Source organism: Ursus arctos, unplaced genomic scaffold (assembly GCF_023065955.2).
Source record: "Ursus arctos isolate Adak ecotype North America unplaced genomic scaffold, UrsArc2.0 scaffold_23, whole genome shotgun sequence".
Classification (NCBI taxonomy): Eukaryota; Metazoa; Chordata; class Mammalia; order Carnivora; family Ursidae; genus Ursus; species Ursus arctos.
The window spans coordinates 39077605-39093593 of record NW_026622908.1 but is presented as its reverse complement, the minus strand read 5'-3'; positions in this window follow the sequence as shown (position 1 = coordinate 39093593).

The window sequence follows — 15989 nt, the reverse complement described above, 5'->3', positions numbered from 1 at the left end:
AGCAGGGGGGACGGCAGAGGGAGAGGGGGAAGCAGGCTCCCTGCTCAGCAGGAAGTCCAACGTGGGGCTTGATCTCAGGACCCTGAGATCATGACCTGAGCCGATGGCAGAACTTAACTGACTGAGTGTCCAGCTTTCAGTCTTTCACCACTGAGTATGATATTAACTGTGGATTTTCTTTTTCTTTTTTTGGAGATTTTATTTATTTTTATTTGAGAGAGAGTGACTGACTGAGAGAGCACGAGCGGGGAGAGGGGCAGAAGGAGAGAGAGAAGCAGGCTCCCTACTGAGCAGGGGCCTGACATGGGGCTTGATCTCAGGATCTCAGAATTATGACCTGAACCGAAAGCGGATGCTTAACTGACTGAGCCACTCAGGTGTCCCAACTGTGGATTGTCAACAGATCTCCTTTATCAAGCTAAGGAAGTTCCCTTCTAGTCCTACTTTTATGAGTGTTTTTATCATGCAAGGGTGTTAGGTGGGTTTTTCCCCACCTTTTTTTATTGTGGTACAATATACATAACACAAAGTTTACCATTTTAACCATTTCTAAGTGTACAATTCAGTGGTATCATATATATTCATGATGTTATACGGCCATCACCACCTTCTATCCCCATAACACTTTTGTCTTGTAAAACGGAAGCTCTATATACATCAAACAATAACTCCCACCCCCACCTCTTCCAGTCCCTGGTAACCACCATTCTACTTTTTTGTCTGTATGATTTTGGCTACTCTTAAGTATCTCATGTAAGTGGAATCATACAGGATTTGTCTTTTTGTGGCTGGTTTATGACACTTAGCGTAATATTTTCAAGGTTCATAAGGGTGTTGGGTTTTATAAAATTATTTTTCTGCATCAGTTGAGATGGTCATGTGGTTATTTTCCTCCATTCCATTAATATTGTATATTACATTGGTTAATTTTCATGTGTTGAACCATCTTTGCATTCTTGGGATAAATCCCAGTTGCCCATGCAGTATGATCATTTTAATATGTTGCTGGATTCAAATTTCTCAATAATCTGCTGAGCATTTTTGCATCTATATTCCTAAGGAATATTGGTCTATAGATTTCTTTCCTTATGACGTCTTTGTCTGGCTTTAATATCAAGGTAATCCTGGCATCGCGGAATGAGTTAGGAAGCACACTCTATTTTTTGGAAAAGTTTGAGAAAGATTGGTATTAATTCTTCTTTAAATGTTTGAGAGAATTTACCAGTGAAGCAATCTGGTCCTAGTCTTCTTTATTGGAAATTTTTTACTTATTTAATTTCTTGTTATGGGTCTATGCAGATTTCTGTTTCTTCTTGAGTCAGTCTGGGTAGTTCGTGTGTTTCTAGGAAATTTTCTTTTCATCTAGGTTATCTGGTTTGTTGATCTACAATTATTCATCATATTCTCTTATAATCCTTTTTGTATCTAGAAGATAGTAATGTCCTTACTTTCATCCCGATTTTAGTAATTTGAGTCTTTTATCTCCTTCTCACCTTTTTGTCATTCTAACTAAAAATTCATCAATTTTGTTACTCTTTTTTTATTTTTATTTATTTATTTATTTATTTATTTATTTATTTATTTATTTATTTATTTTTTAAAGATTTTATTTATTTATTCGACAGACAAAGAGACAGCCAGCGAGAGAGGGAACACAAGCAGGGGGAGTGGGAGAGGAAGAAGCAGGCTCATAGCAGAGGAGCCTGATGTGGGGCTCGATCCCACAACGCCGGGATCACGCCCTGAGCCGAAGGCAGACGCTCAACCGCTGTGCCACCCAGGCGCCCCTGTTACTCTTTTTTTTAAGAAGCGACTTTTGTTTTCATTGATTCTCTTTGTTGTTTTTCACTTCTGTATTTCATTTATTTCCGCTCTAATCTTTATTATTTCCTTCCTTCTGCTCACTTTCAGTTTAGTTTGTGTTTCTTTTTGTAAGCTCCTTAAGTTGAAGTTTAGGGCTGGTCTTGAGTGACAGTATGAGGTTGGAGACTATAACCATCTTGCTACCAAAAGGGAGCACCAGTCTGAGAAGCCAGTCAAACCAGGAAGAGGACAAGAGAGACACTGGATCTTGAGGACTATGCTTGAGCCCCTGAAACAGTCCATGTCTGCAGCAATCCTGCTTCTGGGCATTCAGTTACATGACTCAAAAATCTTCTTTGGGCCCATTAAAAAAAAGTTGGGAGTTTAAGTATTGAGTTGAGATCCTTTTCCTGTTTAATGTAGGTGTTTACAGCTATAAACTTCCCTCTGGTAACTGCTTTTATTGCATTCTGTTAAGTTTTGTTATGCTGAGTTTCTGTTTTCATTCATCTCATCTAATTTCCCTTTTTAATCCATTGAGCACTTACGAGTGTGCTGTTCAGTTTTCATGCTATTTGCAGAATTTTCAGTTTTCCTTCTTTTATTAATTTCTAGTTTCATGTCATTGTGGTCAGAGAAGATACTTCATATGCATTCAGTATTTTTACATGTATTGAGACTTGTTTTGTGGTATAGACATGGTCTATCCTGAGGAATATTCCATGCTTACTTGAGAAGAATGTGTATTCTGCTGTTGTTGAGTGGAGTTAGGTCTAGCTGGTTTATAGAGTCATTCAGTGCTTCTATTTCTTTGTTTATCTCGTGTGTTGTCATTCTATCCATTATTGAAAGTGAAATATTGAAGTCCTTATTATTGTTGGACTGTTCATTTCTCCCTTCAATATATGTTTATTATTGTTATATCTTCTTGATGAACTGAGCCTTTTATCATTATATAATGTCTCTCTTTGTCTTTTTAAATAATTTTTGCCTTAAAGTCTATTTTTTAAATAACAGTATGGCCACTTGATCTCTCTTTTTTGTTGATTTTTGGCATGGATTATCTCTTCATCCTTTTACTTTTAACCTATTTGAGTTTTTGAGCCAAAGAAAGACTCATGTAGACAGCATATCGTTGCATTATGTATCCTTTCTAATCCATTCTGTCCATCTCTGTCTTTTAATTAGAGAATTTAATCTATTTGTATTTAGTTGCAATTACGAAAGGAACTTACTTCTGCCACTGTATTAGTTTGCTATGTCTTGTATCTTTTGTTGTTATTATGGTTCTCAATTCCTCCTTTTGTGTTAGGTGTTTTCTAATGTCCCATTTTGATTCCCTTCTTGTTTCTATTACTAGATATTTTATTTTCTTCGTTGTTTTCCTGGGGATTACAATTAACATCTTAATTTAGGATAATCTAGTTCAACTTAATACCGGTTTAGTCAATAGTATACAAAACCTTTGTTCTTCTACAGCTTCATTCCCTGCCCTTTATGTTGTTAGCATCACAAATCACATCTTTATACATCAGGTTTCCATCAGTATAGATGTATAATTATTGTAGCTGTCCTTTAAATCTATTAAAAAAAGAAGAATTATGTTCTAAAAATACATCATTGCTGACTTTAAAATTTACCTATATCTGTGTTATCAGTGTTCATTTCTTCATGCGGATTTGAGTTACCTTCTCATGTCCTTTCATATCAGCCTGAAGCACTCTTCAACAATTCTTGTAAGGAAGGTCTACTAGTGACAAACTCTCTCAGTTTTTGCTAATCTGAAAATGTCTTGATTTCTCCTTAATTCCTGAAGGATAATTTTGCCAGATATAAAATTCCTGGTTGCCTTTTTTTTTTTTCCTTTCAGAACTTTCAATACATTCTCCCACTGCCTTCTGGCCTCCAAGGTTTCTGATGAAAAATCAGCTTTTAATCTTATTGAGTTTCTCTTATACACGATTAGTCACTTTTCTCTTCCTGCTTCCAGGATTCTCTTTTTGTTTTTGGCCCTCTGCAGTTTGATTATGTCTTGGTATGGATCTCTGAGTTTATCTTACTTGAAGTTAATTAATCTTTCTGGAAGTGTAGATTATGTCTTGCATCAAATTTAGAAGTTTTCAGCCATTATATCTTCAAATATTCTTTCTTGTTTCTCTCCCACCTCTCCTTCTGGGACTTCCACTATACATGTTAATATGCATGATGGTGTCTTATAAATCTCTTAGGTTCTGTTTATTTTCCTTCATTCTTTTTTTCTCTCTGCTCCACAGACTGGGTAATCTCAATTGACTTATCTTTAGGATGCTGATTCTTTCTTCTGCCTGCTCAAATCTGCCGTTGAACTCCTCCGGTGAAATTTTCATTTCAGTTAATTCTCTTCAAATCAGAATTTCTATCTGTTTCTGTGTTATAGCTTCTGTCTCCTAACTGATAGTTTCTGTCTGGTGAGATATGATTATCATGTTTTCCTTTAGTACTTTGCACATGGTTTCCTTTAGGTCTTTGAGTATATCTTAAATAATTGATTTAAAGGCTTTGTCATGGGACACCCGGGTGGCTCAGTTGGTTAAGCATCTGCCTTCAGCTCAGGTCATGATCCCAGGGTCCTGGGATCGAGTCTTGCTTTGGGCTCCTTGCTCAGTGGGGAGTCCCTCTGCCTGCCACTCCCCCTGCTTGTGCTCACTCTCTCTCTGACAAATAAATAAATAAAATCTTCTTTAAAAATAAATAAGTAAAGTCTTTGTCTACTATATCTAATATCTGTGCTTCCTCAAGGACAATTTTTTCCCCATATATAGGCCATGCTCCCTCTGCATACTTCATAACTTTTTTTTTTTCTAAACTGGACATTCTGAGTATTATAATACAACTCTGGAAATAGGATTTCCTACCATGCTTGGACTTGTTGCTGCTTGTAGTAAAAATTGTTCGTTAGTTTAGTGACTTTCTGGAACTAATTCTGTAAAGTCTATTTTTTGTAGTCCATGGCTACTGAAGTCTCTGTTTCATTAGGTTGGTGGTCATATAGTCATTTGACAGAGATTTCCTTGAATGCCTAGAACAGCAAAAACAAAAACCTCCCAGTCTTTGCAGATGAGCTCTGTATGTGTGTTGGGAAATTCTTTTAACACTCAATGAAGTAATTTACAACTCAACTTTAGCCCTCATTTCCTGTTTGCAAGAGCCTGGTCATCAGCTAAAGGTAAAATCTTAGAGCCTTCTCAGATCTTTTCTGAGCATGTATCCAGCCCTGGGCATGCATGTGGACCTCTATTCCCAGGAATATGTAGGAACATTTCAAAGTCCTTATATCCTAAACTGTTTCATCCCCCAGCTTTTCTTCCTAAGCTTCTTTATTCATTTGTTGTTTTCTCTAAATGTGATCCCTTGTTCCAGATGGCAGCAGCTAATGTAATTGCCTTTATATATTTTCAACAAATGCCCCCCAGGTAACCACCTCAGCCTTGGGAGAGTTCTGAATTAGGCAAAATAAAAGCAAGCCCTTTGAGCCAGACATTCAGAGAGCCACCAGACAGTTCAAAACAAACAACCACAATGCTTTCAGTAGCAGGTCTGTTCTGCTCCTTCCAATACTAGGAACTTAGACCAAGAACGTTGTCTTTAAGGCTTCCACAGAGCTGGATGGTGGGGAATGGCCAAGATAAGTGAAATTATCATGAAGTTTTCTTACTGAGATTCAGTGGTTTATTTCTTGATTAAGTGTTCACCTGGTTGATGTCAACTTTGAGTTGTTTCCAGAGTTCTGATATAGCTGATTCTGACAGTTTTGCCAGTTTATTAGCTGCTTTTGTGATGAGATGGATTCTTGGAGTTCCCTGCTCCATTTTCACTGATGTCCCCAGTTTTTTTTTTAGCATAGAATTTTTAATTATCAAATAATTTATCAAATAATTATAATTAATTATCAAATAATTTATCAAATAATTATTTGATAAATTTATTTATTAAAAAATAATTTATTTATTTAAAAAATTTATCAAATAATTATAATTAATTATCAAATAATTTATCAAATAATTATTTGATAAATTTATTTATTAAAAAATAATTTATTTATTAAAAAAAAACACCCACCATGGAGCCCAATGTGGGGCATGAACCCATAACCCTGAGATCAAGACCTGAACTGAGATCAAGAGTTAGATGCTGGGGCGCCTGGGTGGCTCAGCCATTAAGCATCTGCCTTCGGCTCAGGTCATGATCCCAGGGTCCTGGGACCGAGCCCCGCATGGGGCTCCTTGCTCGGTGGGAAGCCTGCTTCTCCCTCTCCCACTCCCCTTGCTTGTGTTGCCTCTCTCACTGTCTTTCTCTGTCAAATAAATAAATCTTAAAAAAAAAAAAAGAGTTAGATGCTTAACTGACTGAGGCACCCTGGTGCCCCCACAAAGATTTGAAATTAAAAAATGTATGTACTGTTTTTACACTTGATGTTATACCATAAAATGTTCTATTTACCTATATTATTGTTCATATAAATATCCATTTTAGTAGTTCATTCAGCAAATATTTATTACCTGGGGGTTACTCTTCCAGGGACTGAGTATACAGTAATGAGTGAAACAAGGCCCCACTCTCATGGAACTTACATTGGAGTAGGGAGAGAAATAAGTGACATATAAATATTCATTCATTGTTACTGTTGTTTAATGTTCCATCATAAGGACATAACTATTATAGGATGAAAAGTGGCCCCCCCAATGGCATCAGATCCTAATCGTGGAAACCTGTAGATGTTACCTTATGTGAAAACAGGATGCTTGCAGCTGTATTAAGTTAAGGATCTCAGAGTGTGTGGATATTATCCTGGATGATCAGGATGGGCCCCAAGTTCAATCACAGGCCTCCATATAAGAGGGAGGAAGAAGGAGATTTCACACGGACAGGAGAGGAAAAGGCAATGTGACAATGGAAACAGAAATTGGAGTGAAGCTAAGGAATGCCAGGAGCTGCCCGAAGCTGGGAGAAGCAAGGAATAGTCTCCCCTAGAGCCTCCAGAGGGAACTTGGACCTATGAACAACTTTTTTTTTCCTTAACATTTTATTTATTTGAGAAAGAGAGAGAGCATGAGCAGGGGGGAGGGGCAGAAGGAGAGGGAGAAGCAGACTCCCCACTGAGCAGGGAGCCCGATAATGTGGGGCTCGATCCCAGGACCCTGAGAGCATGACCTGAGAAGGCAGACACTTAACCGACTGAGCCACCCAGGCGCTCTGGACCTACCGACATCTTGATTTGGTCACAGGAATAGTAAGTTTGGACTTTTGACATCCAGAATGGTGTGAGATAAGTTTCTGCAGCTCAAAGCCTTCTAGGTCGTGGTGCTTTGTTACCGTTACCAGAGCAAACTAACACAAATTCTACACATGGTTTTGGAATTGGGTAATGGGTAGATGCTGGAAGAATTTTGAGAAGCACAATAGAAGCACTTGTTATGTGATGAACTTGGATTTTAGCTGAGGTCATTTCCTAGCAGAATGTTAAAGATGTGGCCTGGTTTCTTCTTGCTGATCATTGTAAAACGGGAGAGGAAAAAGATACACTGGGAAAGAACTATTACACCAAAAGGAACCAACACATGATGATGGGGGAAAATTGCAGCCTATCCAGATTGTGAAATATGCTAAAATTAGGAGATTTACTGTTAGAAAAATGTGCTCTGGAGAGAAGGCCATGGGTGTGGTTGGACAGCCTTTTGCTAGTATTGAGAATATTAGGTGTGTGACTCATGGATCCACTCAACCATCTCAGCAGAAGCCAGCAATAGAGATAGCACCATCCAGGAAAGATCTGTGGAGGACCCTCTTGTTTAATGACGTGAATCTGTGACATACACAGGAGACCCACAAGATTTTCCAGAATTACATACACCAGCAGAAACACTGCCATCTTGAAGGGAAAGGGACAGAGACAAAATGGAATAAAGGAAGGCTGTTGGACTCCCACCATTCTAGAGGCAGGAAATAGGCTTATAAAACACTCAACTTCAAACAGGTGCCTACTGTTAAGAAAAAGGAAGCATGACAGAAGGCAATAGCCTCAGGCCCAGAGGGCAGAGCCTTGGACCTGAAGTCAGAACCACAGATGCGGAGGCTGAAACTGTGGGTGACAAAGGGTTAGTCCCAGACCTTGAAAAGTAGAGGAATTTGTCCTGCTGGATTTTGAAATTACTTGGGACCAGCAACCCCTTTCTCTCTTCCATTTTCTCCCTTTTGCAGTGGGATGTCTATAACTGTTACGCTATGCCTATCCCTCCATTGTATTTGGAGAACAGGTAACTTGTTAGTAGTTTCACAGTTCCAGAGACGGAGAGGAATTTTTTTCCCCAGAATGGATCAACCAATACAATATAGAGATGTTACCAAGCCGTGTTTAGATGGTGAGATTAGGGGGTTGGTGCTGATTATATTTAGATGAGGTTTGGGGCTTGAGTTGATATTACAATGGGTTAAGACTTTTAAAGATGTCGGGATGGAATCAGTGTATTTTGTGTGTGACAGACTGATAGCAGACGGTAGAAAACTGAAAAAAAAAAATAAAAGGCCATTTCCCCCTCCAAGATATCAACTTCTAATCCCTGATCTTATATAATACCTGTAAATCCTGCCTTATATAAAAACAGGGTCTTGCAAATCTGGTTAAGTTAAGCATCTTGACATGCGGCGATTATCCTGGATTTTCAGGGTGGGCTCTACATGCAATCACAAGTGTCCTTATAAGGGGGAACTAGAGGGGGATTTGTCACAAACAAAAGAGGAGAAGGCAGTGTGAAGATAATGGAGAAGTGGTGTGGCTACAAGCCAAGGAATGCCAGCTACCACCAGACACAGAAGAGGCAAGGAACGACTTCTGCATTAGAGCCCCCAGAGGGAGCATGGACCAACCGACCTCTTCATTTAGGTCTTCATTTTGGACTTCTGGTCTCCAGAATGGTGGGAAAATACATTTCTGTTGTTTTAAGCCTCCTTGTTTATGGTAATTTGATACCATTTCTATAGGAAACTAACACAACAACAAAATGCATTTATCCAGTCCCTGCTTGTTAGACGTTTGGATTGCTGTTAAGAACAGTCTTGTACGGGTTTCCTGGGGCAAAAGTGCTAGACTTGCTGTAGCACAGAGACCTGGGAGGGGAACTGCTTGGTCATAGCATATGCAAATGTTCGATTCCACAAGGTAATGCCAAATTGTTTGCCAAAGGGTTACCGATTTACACTTCTACCAACGCTGTAGTTCTGTGGATACACGTTTTGTTCATCGCTTGGTGTTATCAGATGTTTTAACTTTCGCCAATCCTAGCAAATGTAAGATGGTGTCTCGTGATTTTACTTGAATTTCCCTGACAACCGATGTGATTAGGTTTGATCATCTTTTCAAACTCTTATTGGCCATTTGTAATGTTTCTTCTGTGAAATGCATGTTCATGTCTTTTGCCCATTTTTCTAAATTTTTAAGATAATTTTATTGACTTCTAGGAGTTCCTTTTATATTATAGATACTAAAACTTTGTTGGTTATGACACATCTTTTGACTTAGTTTTATGGTGTCAGTTGATGAAAAGAAGTTCTCAATTTTAATGTAGTTGGATTTATCAGTCTTTTCTTTGAAGGTTAGCACTTTTTATGTCTTTTTTTTTTTAATCCTTCCTTTCTGGCTCAGTCAGTGGCTCAGTCAGTGGAGCATGTGACTCTTGATCTTGGGGTTATGGGTTTGAGCCCCACGTCGGGTGTAGAGATTACTTAAAAATCCTTCCTTTCTCTGAAGTAAAAGTGATATTCTACAATTTATTCTAAGAGTTTTGCCTTCCATATTTATTTTATTTTTTTTTAAAGATTTTATTTATTTATTTGACAGAGGGAGACAGCCAGCGAGAGAGGGAACACAAGCAGGGGGAGTGGGAGAGGAAGAAGCAGGCTCCTAGCGGAGAAGCCTGATGTGGGGCTCGATCCCAGAACGCTGGGATCACGCCCTGAGCTGAAGGCAGACACCTAACAACTGCGCCACCCAGGCGCCCCTGCCTTCCATATTTAAATTGGTAATCTATCTGGGATTACTTTTTCTGCATAGTGTGAGATAGGTTTCCAATTACTTTATCCACATAGGCTTGATCAGTTGTTCCTACGCAATATATCAATTGGTCCCTTCCTTTCCCCACCGATCAGCAAGACTGTATCTGAACATCAGAGATCCAGATACGTGTGGGTCTTTTTCTGGTTTCCTTATTTGGTTTTATCAGTCTATATATGTTCATTCTTTAGCTAATATCATACTGTTTTTATTACTACAGTTTTATAAGTCCTGATAGCTGGGGAGTAAGCAACTGCCTCATTCTTCTCCTTCAGGGATGTCTTAGATATTTTTACTCTTCTACATAAATTTTTTAATTATTTATTTATTTATTTATTTATTTATTTATTTTTTAAAGATTTTATTTATTTATTTGACAGAGATAGAGACAGCCAGTGAGAGAGGGAACACAAGCAGGGGGAGTGGGAGAGGAAGAAGCAGGCTCCTAGCAGAGGAGCCTGATGTGGGGCTCGATCCCATAACGCCGGGATCACGCCCTGAGCCGAAGGCAGATGCTTAACCGCTGTGCCACCCAGGTGCCCCTTCTACATAAATTTTAAAATCAGCATGTCATATTTAAGAAAATCCCTGTTAGAATTTTGATTGCAACTGCATTGAATCCAGATCAAATTGGAGAAAATTGACATTTTTGTGAAATATCTAATTTTATAATTTGCATCATTTTGATATTTTTATTATTAGAATAAATTAGATTATTCAATTAATACTATAATGATTATAATTTTTAAATTTGTATCCAAAATTAAAACTTTCTCTATAATAAATCTTGCACATATTTTGTTAGATTTATTATAGATGCCTATCATTATTGCTATAATAAATAATGTATTTTTAAAAATTCTATTTGGCTAATTTTTACCAGTATACAGAACTGCAAATAATTTTTATATTGATATTATAGCCAACCTTTTCTCCAAGCCTTCTTATTATAAAAATTTAGCTATTGCAAATATCCAAATCCTTTGGATTTGCAGTGTAGACAATCGTTTGTGAAAAACAACAGTTCTGGTTTTTCTTTCCAATCTTTGTCTTAAATTTCTTTTTTTTTTTTTAAGATTTTATTTATTTATTTGAGAGAGAGGGAGAGCACACGCAGGCAGAGGGACAGAGGGAGAGGGAGAAGCAGGGAGCCCAATGTAGGAATCAATCCCATGACCCTGAGAATTTGACCTGAGCCAAAGGCAGATACTTAACCGACTGAGCCATTCAGGTGCCCCTATGTCTTAAATTTCTTTTTCTAGTCTTATTGCACTGGCTACAATCACCAATACAGTATAGAGGCAATGATAGCAGCTATGCCTGTCTCATTCCTGATTTTAAAATAATGTTTCTAGCATTTCACCATTAAGAATAACATTTGCTGTGGGGTTTTGGTGGATACTCTTTATCAGTTTAATGAAATTCCCTTTTATTCTCAGATTTCTATGTATTTTTTAAAAATAAATTATGTCTTGTCCACAAATATCTTCTCAGCACCTGGCACAGGTGCTCATTACGGTTGCTTGAATAAATGAACGAATGAAGGAACGAACACGTTTATTGGGCTCCTGGTTGTTTTTTTTTTCTTATTGATTTTTGTGAGTTCTTTATATATAAAAGATGTCAACACTTTGCCATTTGCTGGGAATATTTTCCCTAGGCTATTTGCCTTTTAATTTTGGTTATTTTTTGGTGGAAGGAGGAAGATGGAGAAGTTTTAAATTTTAATGTAAACAGATCTATTGATTTTTTCTTTTGAGGTCTCTTCAAATGCATCTAAGTTTAGAAAGCCTTTACCTCTCTGGATATTTGATAAGTGTTCATTTCTATTTTCTATGTACACTGCTGTCAATTTAATCTTCCCATAGCAGGGCTCTGATCACGTCACTCTCCTGCTCAAAAATGTTTAACTGTCTCCTTGGAGCCTTCAGAATAAAGTCCAAACTCTTTAACTTGGCCTCTAATGCTCCTTATGACTCATCCCAAGGCTGCCTGTCCAGTCTTTTCTCTAGTGTCCCCCAAATCAGCTTAAGCTCCAGCCAAAGGGAAGAGTTTGCTTCTATGTGCCCCGTTCTGTCCCATCTCCAAGGCTTTGGTCCTGATGTCCCTTGGCATAGAATGCCCATCCTCCATTCTATATATTTAAATCCTGCTTAGTCTTCAAGCCCTCCTTTCTCAAAAAAGCCTCCCCACACCCTTTGAGAGGGTGATGGGTGAAGGGATAATGACAGGAGCTTTTGGAGTCAGACAATGTAGATTAAAATCCTAATTCCTTCACTTGTTCCCTGTTGCCAAATGCTTTCAACTTTTCCTAGTCTTCATTCTTTTATCATTAAAATGGGAACAGAAAGCAATGAAGGACCACACTGGGTGGTTTGAGGGTGAACTAAATCAATCAAATGGAAAGATCCTAGCACAGGCGCGCCTGGCTGGCTCAGTGAGAGAAGCATGCGACTCTTGGTCATGAGTTTGAGGTTGTGAGTTTGAGCCCCATGATGGGTGTAGAGTTTACTAAAAAAAATAAATTAAAAAAAAAAAGAGAAAGATCCTTGCACAGTCCCCATCTCACCCCGCCATTTTGGAAGGGAGTCACCAGCTGTGGGGTGGGGGCACACCCACCCCCCTCTAGTCATATCTGCCTCTGAAGGTTTAGCTGGTTCTCAAATTCCCTTAGGTTTCTGAACTTTACCTCCCCAGGAGCTGGGAGTGGCCAAACAGTTTCCACCTCAAGGAATCCAGGGCCCCAGGCACCTTCATGCGCCTCCTATACCCGTCTGGGCTCAAAGGAGTCCCCTCCCTCCTCTCTTCGCAAGTGAGCTCCAATGGTTTTATTGCTAGGAAATATTTAAAGTCTCCAAAGGGGTCCGCTGGAAGCTTCCACTCCTTGCCTTCAGCACGCACAATATGGCGGCGAGTCAAGTAGGGCAAAGACAATCCTCTCAGTTTTAAGGTGGGTAAACTGAGGCTCCAACTATCTTCCAGATAGTTGGGTGTAGAACTTGTGTGTCTACTCAGCCTTATTCAAGGGGCTCTGCGAGGCCTGAGCAGCTGTGTTGGGGACTCTGGGCGAGTTCTGGCCCCAGAGTCAGAGGTGGTGCAGAAATCCTGGCTACTGGGGGCCTCCACCCCTGTCCACAAGTGGGTTAGTGCTCTCAGAGGCTGGCAGCGAGCTTACTGTCTGTGCATTCTCTTTATGAAACTGGAGCCCCCCACTTACGTAGGTTCTTTTGTCTGTGTCTTCCGAGGAAGAGCAAGGATGATGATTCACTGGCTGGGGTGCGTGTGTCTCTGGGGCTGGAGGTGAGGGGGGGAGCATCTGAATGATGAGAAGAACGAGCTTAGGATCTGGAGCCCTGGGTTCTAGCCCAGCTCTACACCCCACATGCTGGGTCACCTGGGGTGATCTCCTACTCCCTCTGGACCCCAACTGTTCTCTCTGTGAAACAGAGATGGTGGTAGATGGACCGATCTCTGTGGTGGAGTCTTAGCTAGCAATCTTAATGTTCTCGAAGTGCTGTCCTGGGCCCTGCCCAGCCCCAAGCCCTGACTGTCTCCAGGGCCTGACGTCACCAGGTCAGCCCCACCAAATCTCTGACACCATTTGGCTGCCTCCACCCTCTGCCCTGTCCTCTCAGGGCCCAGAGTCTGATTCGAGCTCCCCACCACACTGGGGCTGGGCAGCCAGTGGTCTTGCTCAGGCCTGGGCAGGGAGTGGGAGGGGGGAGAGGGGGCGGGGAGTGGGCTCCAGACTCATGTTTGACCTCTTGAGCCTCTTTCCCTCTCCCTAGAGCCAGCATCCTTGCCCCGCCCCTCCTGAAATCTGAGCTCAGGGATCCAGGGAGGACTGTAGCTGCAAAACATTCCATCCAGTTGTCCAAACACTCTGCACAGCTGGCGGAGGGAGGCGTGGCCAGAGCCCAGCTCTCAGGGAGCCCTTGTGATGTTGTTTTCATGGGAATGGTGGAGTCCTCCCACTGACGGCCAGGCCTGGATGCCCTGAGCTGCTTCATGGGGCTGAGGATAAAGGAAGAGCTCACAACAGGCACACTCCTGGCCTTGCCCCAGGCCTCCCCAGCGCCCGCCCCCGATGGGGAAGATCCAGGTCTGCCTGGCCAGGTGCTGAGGGTGGCCTTGTGAACATCCTCGTGACTGACTGGGCCCAGGGCTCCACGGTGGCGGTGGGGGGAAGGGCAGTGGGAATGCCGCTGAGATAGTAAGCCCGGGAAGTGACTTCTTCGGGGAGCCACTTTTACTGGCAAGCAGTCCCAGGCCTGGCTGCCTCTTGGCTCTGACTCACCGGTGACCCTGGACGAGCCTCCAAGGCTCAGTTTCTTCATCTGCAGCTGGAGGGACTTGGGCCTCTTCTGGCTCTGATTTTTCTAAATCACAGCCAAGGACAAGAACAAGGCCCTTACAGCTCCCCACAAAGTCCCAGCTCTGCCGAATGTCCAGAAAGGAGCAATTTTTTTCTATACAGTCCCCAGAGCAGCTCGAACTCCGTTTCCTCCCCGAGGGGCAGGCTGATGCTTGGCAGTGGGGGACACGCTGTCATACACTCTGTCATCAGCCAGGCTGAGCGCCTTCCCCTCCTGCCATGTCAGGGTGATGGGGAGACCCTCCCCCCTTTTCATACTTCCTGTTTTCCATTAATTGTTTCCAGGTGGGCCCAGAGGTTGCCCTGCAGAGGAAGGTGGGGGTACTGGAGAATTTCGCAGGGTATCAGTGAGGAGCAAAAACAGGAAGGGGGTGGGAGCAGGCCATGGAAAATTCACTGCCAGGAAAGGCAAGGCCAGCATCTGGTTTGCATTAGGCTGAGAGCTTCGAAGCCCAAAGCCTGAGTGGGAGATGCTGTTATCCGCAGGGCAGGGCTGGCGGGGTGTGACTGCTAGTCAGGAACCGGCAGCTTCTCCCCCGCGGGAAGTCCGAGGCTGACTGGAAAGAAGATGGAAGGTGAGACAGGAAAGCAGAGCACACTCACTTCAAGGATGGCGGACCTTTCACAGATGTCACCTGCTGGGTTGTTCCCAACTTCACTGGGGACAACTGTTCCCATTTTACAGATGAGGGCACTGAGTCCCAGAGACGTGAAGTGACCTGCCTGAGGTCACACAGCCAGGGAACAGCAGAACTAGGTTTAGATTTCAAGCCAAATGGGACAGGGTGGAACCTTCCAACCACCCCGGCGGCCTGAGGCTGACCATGTCCCAGACAAGGGAGTACTGAGGATTTGGGGGTGAGTGCGGGCCAGCCTCTGCCCACGGGGTCACTCAGTTCTTGTGGGGGTGCCCGACAGTTCTATGTGTCATGGCACAAGGTGGACCCGTGCCCGAGGGCTTCACTCTCAGGAAAGCAATCCACAGGGGAAGGCTTCCTGGTGGAGGGCGTACAAGCAAAAAAGGATTAAGCAGCTGGGGGTAGGATGTGCTGCAGACGGTATTGTGTGAGGAAGGGGTGGTGCAGGGCATGTCTGGGCAGTAGCAGCTGGCTTGGAATGCCTTAGAGGGTGAGATTCCATATTATGGTCAGGGAAACTGAGGCACAGAGAGACTAACATGCCCAAAGGCTCATAGTCTGGAATGGGGTTGAGTCCAGCCTGTCTGACACCGGGTCTGTGTTCTTCTTCTTCTTTTTTTTTTTTTAAAGATTTTATTTATTTATTTGACAGAGACAGCCAGTGAGAGAGGGAACACAAGCAGGGGGAGTGGGAGAGGAAGAAGCAGGCTCATAGCAGAGGAGCCTGATGTGGGGCTTTATCCCAGAACACCGGGATCACACCCTGAGCCAAAGGCAGACGCTTAACCACTGCGCCCCTGGGCCTGTGTTCTTAACTGCTGCACTGAGTTGTGCCTTTTTGTTGGCGGTTACAAGTTTTAAGAGGATATTGAGGCCAAGGATGGGATGTGGGGCAGGCGGGGGTCCTTGCCCAAAGCCGCACAACCAACTAGTGATAGAGCCTGGGCTGGACAGGTCTTTCCAACTTGCCAGCCTGGGTGGGGAAGGGACAGGCAGCTCCTCCTTTGGGCCTAGCGGAAGCTGGGGCCTTGGGCTCGTAGAGGAAAGCTCCCATGACCCTTCACGGAGTCTTACCTTTCCTGGCCTG